The following is a 7,060-nucleotide window of genomic DNA, read 5'->3' as shown; positions in this document are numbered from 1 at the left end:
TTAAAAAAAGACGAAAAATAAACCAACAAATTCTATGCACTCATCGAGACAATATCTCCCCTTGAAAAATGTAATTTTAGTTTTCAAAATTACAAGTGTTCATCTATTTTGATGGTAGGGTAAAGTTCCCCATTGTCTTGAAAACCATTTTTGGTCAACAAGTCAACTTTCTTTCGTGTATGAGTGTGCCACTGCTTGCAATAAAAACCATAGCAGACTTCTTTAAAAATGGATAACTTGCGCCTAAGTTACTGATTTTTAAACCAGCGATTGTGAATTTGGGTGAGGACTTCACAATTTTTCACATTACAAGACTGGTAGTTCTGGCTAGAATGAATGATAAGAAAGTGAACTATTTTCAAGCATAACTGCCTTTTACAAAGCTTAAAATGGAAAGACCAAGTCTAAAAAAGGCAAAAAAGAGCATTGGACTTCAATTTCTACCTGTATAGATGCTTTTGATCCGGGCTAGGCTAGGTATATCTGTGCTGGATTGGACTATCAACACCATCAACTGTCAAGTTTCAGCTGTAAATTGATACCAACGTTCGCGTTTGGTAGAGCTTTAATCCATTTCAAGTCTTGGAAGGCTTTTTCAACAGTGCAGAATTGGAACCTCTTAAGTCCGGAAGGGCGTATGGTGGATTTAATGATTACCGAAATGAAATCGCATCAGATTATCTGCTCGCTTGATCAGGGCTCTCCAGAAATTTGTTGAGATTTTCGTATTTGTAAAAACCAAGACTTTGCTTGATCTGGCTTATGCTAAACCAAATTTGTAATGAAAGAAATCTCGCTTTGTATGACTATTTCTCTAAACTTAACTGAAGTTTAGAGGTTCTGAGTTTATAGCTGACTTGTTTCTTGTGGCTCAATGAGCTTTGGTTGCTTCAATGTTTCAAAAGCTTTTGAGATCAAGTGATTACTTTGAGTTTTTTTGTTTCTGATTGGTTTTTTTTGGCTGTCTTTGATCTGTTCACCTCATCTCATATTTATAGAAAATGTTGGAGTGAGTTTTCTAATCTTTTAATAATGGGAGGTAGATTTTCTAAAAACAAGATCTTTTATTTTAAATGTCAAAGCAAAGGGGAATTTTATCTATTTTGTCAAAGAACTATCAATAGTCAGTTCTTATGATAATTACTTCTTTGCTTTTTTTTAAAAGAAAACCTAATCCCCTTTTTTACTTTTAATTGTTCTTTGTAAGAGTTCAATCTGCCATGATGTTTTAGTTTGATGTTCCAGATGAACAACTCCCTGCTCCCTACTTATCTCTGTAGAAAATATAGTCTGTTTATCCATTGGAAAGGATGCCTGTCCTGATGCAGAATTATATAGAAATGGATTTTGATCTTCTTTCTTGACTAAAAATACTGGAGACATCTTCCTGTTAAGACCTTCTTTCATTAATCCCCTATCAATTCTCTTATGATTAGTTGAAATTGTTGACTTTTCAAAGTCAGGTAGTCACGTGGGTTTCTTTGTGAATAAATTTTTAAAAGTCTGCTGACTTTGTATTATGGGATTGAGATCAATGGTGAGATTTTAGGAAATTTCCAGGTTGGGCCTGTTTTTGATCCAAGGCTGAGTGTGTCAATTTTGGATTGCCCAAAGTGGAAATTTGACCTTTTTTCACATTTGGGTCGAAAATTGGCAGTTTTCATAAAACTGATTTAGGTTTCTTCAATTTTGGGCTATTCTCTATCTTCACTCAATTACGCCAAGCCCAGTTTGAGTTTTGGGATTGTGAGCTGAGCAAATCACATGCACTGGGCCTTCTTCCAATCTTGGGTCTATTTGGTAGCCTAAAAAATCTGACTTGGGTTTGGGCTGATTTCTTTTCTTTGTTTCCAAAGCCCAAGTTTTATTCTCATGAGCTGACAGATCCTGGGCTGGGTTTTCTTGATTTTGGGCTCTCAATTCCAATTAAATGAAAAGTCCAAATTGCTTGGATCATGAGATTGCTTTGTCGTTTTGGGCCTCCAGCGCTGGGCTGGGCGTGCAGAATTTTGGCCCAAACAATGCCCCCTTGAATCTAAACTATTTTGGAAAACGGTTCCAATTTTTAACGGTTCAGATTTAAATTAATTGGCCATTAATGTTGCGCACCACTCTCTTCCGCTTTAATTAACACACGTCTGCCATGTCTTGTCTACTGAACTAGACTTTGTGAGCAACAGGGAAGCTATTAGCTTGCTACTAGCTAGCCATCATTAGATGACGTCTTGCCTTCTTCTTCCCACGATTCCGAGCCTTTAAAAGAAATTCAAACCCTCAGCTTCTGTTCACTCGAAAACCTAACTCCTTCAGATTCTGATTTCTTTTAGAATCCACAGAATCTTTTGCCTTTTTCTGTGACCCAACCTTGATTTCTTATGATTCAATTCCTTCATATTCGATTCCTTCTATTTCAATTCTAAAACTAAAAATGGCCTCACCAAAAACTCGCGCTGCTTCTTCCTCTTCTTCTGTTCCTCCTGCCTTCATTATTGGCATATGCGTTGATAAGCATGCGATTGAAGTTCGAAGCAATCTTCATCCTTTTGCCCAAAACGTTATGGATGAGAACATGTTACATTTGTTCGAGAACACTCTTGTTCTGGGGCCTTATTGGTTCGGTTCTGTCTCGGCTAAAAAGGCAGAATTGATTAAAGAAGATGTTGAAGCTCCTCTATGTTTTAGAGCTCTTCTGCCCTAGCCTCTCACAACTGGGTCAGCAAGAATTTAAGCCACTCATTTCCCCCCAATGAAGTGAGAAATAGGGCAATGAAGTAGGCAGACTAGATTGACAGGCTTCTTCCAAGGTATGGAGCTCATTGGAAGAGGGCTGGACTTTATGACGTAATACTTCTGTCCAAGCACTCCATCAACAGAGATGAGAATCTTCTGGCTGCTGCCCTTTGCTTATGGAATTCTACCAGCAACACGTTCGATTTTCATGTAGGCCCTATGACTCCAACTCTACTGGATATGGAGCAAATTTTTGGGTTCAAACCCCATGGAAGACCTGTGGATGTAGTTGGTGACTATCATAGGAGGAAGAACCAAGAAAAATTGGCCAAGCCATTCATTATCTATCTAGCCATAATCAACCAAAACTGCTCCTTCTCCAATTATTTGAGGAAGTTTAGTGCTGAGAAGGATAGGGATCAGCGACACATGTTGTTCCTTCTGTATTGGCTGAATAAATTTGTCTTCCTTAATTGCTCTTTAGCAGTTTTGCTCAAATACAAACACTTGGCAGAAGCATTGCATAATCACACGGATGTAAGGCTTGGACTTACAGTTCTGCCTGAAGATTACATGATGCCTAAGCGATTAATTGAAGAACATTTGATGTTCTTCGTGCATTGCACCAAGGGGTCCGCCACAAGGTGGTGATTAGGAGGACTTACCTTGGTTCCAGCCTAGATACAGCTATTTGAGAAGGAACTGTAAGAAGAAGTCGCTGTAATGATTTCAGAAGAAGTTCCGAGCATGACTCGCTAGGATCTGCCCTTTGAGGTGGAAAGCCTCCCAACTATCACTTGGGGGCAGAAGTGTACCACCCTAACTTCTGGAGAGAGTTGGATGAGTTGGAAGTGCACAAGGACTGCAGGTGTTCAGTAATCAAGATAACCAATAGTGTGGACACTCTATATTCATCTTGGGAGCTCAATTCCTGCAGTTCTGCCAAGTTTAATGCTTGGTGGTGAGCCAAGATGAAGGGCCTGCATGCCTCAAGTACGGCTGCCAAGACGCTCTTTAGTGGTTGGGACTCTTGGACCATTCGTGCAACAGAGGAGGCCAAGGAATTTATGGTGAAGACCATCAAGGATAAAAATGCGCAAGTAATTGAAGGTAGGTCTTCACTTCTATTTGTTTTCCCTTTATTCTACCTGTATCTATTTTATTCTGTCCAAATGAAGAAGTCTAACATTCTGTTTTGTCTGTGCCAGATCCATCTGTGGTCAAGAATATTGGAGGGCAACTAGTTTAGACTGGAAAAGTGATTGGTAAGCTTCAGAGTTTTGCCCTTCTAATTTCTTCTGCTGGATTGTCTTCTAACTGTTCGTTTCCTATGCAGTCACTTCTTTCATAGTTGCTGGAGATTTGGAACTTCCATTTGGAGATGAGGAGGATATCATGAGGTTCTCGCGAACCGCCAGCAGTAGAAGCAACTCCTTTTGGCGAGGGGACAAAAGAAAAGAAATCGCCCAGCCAGACAATACTTGTCTAGCCCGAGACTTCGTAGATTTTGAGAGTTTGAACCTTCCTGATTCAGTTCAGTTTATGTTGTAACCATTGATCTTCTGTTCTTTGTAGTTGAAAGTCCTCCTCCCCCTTTTATTAGGTTGAAGAGACTTAGGAAGAGGACAGTGGTGGAGTATGTGGCCGCAAAACCTGCAGTAGCTCCTACAACGACATCTGATACTGATGAAGAATTGATAGAGGCCTTTGAAGCTGATGAGAAAGAGAAAAAGGTCATGGAAGGACCTCAAGAGAAAACCAAAGAAGTGGACGAAGAGTAGAGTCCTCTCTTTAACTACTTAAACAGTTATGTCTTGGTTTTGTTCTGACTTCTGTCCTATTTGTAGGAGGATATCCTTGCTGAGGTGATTGCAGAGAGCATTGCCTTAGTGAAGAAACAACAGGAGACTCAGAGTGCCAAACTGACGAGCTTTGAACTAGCCCTATTTGATGACATGGAGGCCGAGCACTCCACTGCTGTTCCATAGCCTGAAGTGGAGCAGGTAGAACATTCTGCAGCATTTTGAAGAGCCTGAGGAATAGGTAGGACAACTTGCTGTGTTTCCAGAGTCCGTGGTGCGGGCAGAACTTAATATTCCTGGTCTTGAGGTAACTTCCTATTCTGTTTTTAACTCTGTCGCTCTCTGCAGTTCTGCCCTGTCTTCGTCTAATTGATATTTCTATTTTTAGGTATAAGAGATCAGAACTGCTAGGACTATGGTTGTGATGACTAGTGCTCTCAAGCCTCCAATTGTAGCCGTAAGTGTTTCTGTGCCTTAGCCCTTTCTTTTATTTTGATTATGCGTGAAACTGACTTGTATTGTTCCTTTGCAGATGCCTATCCATTCTCTTCCAGGTTCATCTACCATGGCCTCCTTTGTTGTTCCAGAATTGGCAGGGTTTGAAGCTCTGGATTTAGATGCTCAGCTGGAGAAACTTGAGAAGCTCAGTTCTACTCCTAGCAAGTCTAAATCCAAGGCTATGGATGAGGCAGTGAAAAGGGTAAAAATATGACAGTCAATTCAGCTGGAACTAGACAATGGCTACAGGTTACAAAGAAGCCAAGGCCACTACTAACAAATTGGAGAAACAAATTGAAGAACTACAAAAACAGCTGGCAGAATGGAGGGCAGTGTAGAACAAGCTTGGGGAGTGCTGCTTGAAAGAACTTTCCACCAAAAAGACCAGCTTGCAACTTAGTCATGAAAATTGACTATATTGAATGAAAAATCCTATTTATTTTTGTGGTACTTTGTGTTTTCAAATTCTTCTAAGTGAATAAAAGTAAACAGAAATAAAACAAATTAAAATACAACTGATGCACAACTCTGATCAAGAATTTATTCAACCATTCCATCCTTTTTCGTTTCAATTCCAGGGGGTCTGTTTGCACTGCCTGTGAATCCCACATAGTTGCATAGAATTTCTTCAACCATTTGCCATTGATTGCATGAATGCTTCCTTCTCAATCCTGCAACCTGTATGCCCCAAATCCAAGAACTTCTTGGATTATAAAAGGTCATTCCCACATGGGTGACCATTTTCCATAACCAGCCACATTTGTTCCAAGGGGTAGAACTACTTTTCAAACTATTTCTCCTTCTTCAAAACTCTTGTTTTTTTTTTAACTCTTTTGTTATAGGCCCTTGCTACTGCCTGTTTTCCTGCTAAGAGTTTGTTAAGGGTGTCAATTCTGCTTGCGTCCAAGCCTTCCAATTCTAGCAGCATTGCTTGAGAGTAGTCCTCTCTAACTAGATTGTGTTACTGAGCAATTCTGAGAGATTGGACTACTGTTTCCATGGGCAGAATTGCATCATGGCCATAAGTTATAGCATATGGGATCATGCCAGTTGCATCTCTCTTTGAATTTTTCTCAAACATTGCTTTGGATTTTTCTCAAACATTTTTCTGATAAAGTTGATGATCAACTTGTTGCTTGATTCTACTTGTCCATTAGCTTGAGCATAATAAGGAGTGGATTGAAGTAGTTTGAATTTGAATGCCTCTGCTAAATATAGCATTTCTCCATATATGAAAGAAGATTCCCCGTCAGTTGTGATTGATTGTGGTGAAAGTGATGAGGAGTGGATTGTGTATAATCAGTTCTTCAATGAAAGTGATGATCTCTTGAGATGTAGTAGATTTGACAGGCTTGGCCTCTACCTACTTGGTGAAATAGTCTGTAGCCGTAATGATGAAATAGTGTTATTTGCTACTGGCTGGATAGATTTTTCCAATGAGATCCATTGCCCATCCTCTGAATGGCCATGGGTTAACTACTGGATTCATGGGAACTGAGGGAGCTTGCTAGATTAGTCCATGTCTTTGGCAAGCCTCACATCCTTTAGAATATTCAATGTAGTCTTTCATCATGGTTGGCTAGAAGTAGCCATACCTTCTAATTAGCCAGCACGTATTTCTTCCACCTTGATGGGCTCGATAAATTCCTTCATAGACTTCTCCCATGACCTTCGTGTACTCTTTTTTCCCTAAGCACCTCAAAAGTAACTCATCTTTGCTCTTTTGGACCAAATCTCCAACCCACATGAGGTAGTTTAAGGCTATGATTCTAAACCTTTTTCAGAGGGAAGGGTTGGACATTGCAGATAATTTATTACATGCAATCTCCAATCTTCTTCACACTTAGTTTAAGGCTATGATTCTAATCCTTTTTTCAGAGGGAAGGGTTGCCTACGTACCCTTAATAAGGGATCAAGCCACACCTAGTTATTTCTCTTTGTTTTATTTATAAGTTACATATTCATCTTTTATGTTTACCTCCTATCTTGCAAATCAAATGTGAAAAGAAATTGATAAGGAAAAGAAAATA

The sequence above is a fragment of the Prunus mume genome, linkage group LG5 (assembly GCF_029339155.1).
Source record: "Prunus mume cultivar Tortuosa linkage group LG5, ASM2933915v1, whole genome shotgun sequence".
Taxonomy (NCBI): domain Eukaryota; kingdom Viridiplantae; phylum Streptophyta; class Magnoliopsida; order Rosales; family Rosaceae; genus Prunus; species Prunus mume.
This window is presented reverse-complemented; position numbering follows the sequence as displayed.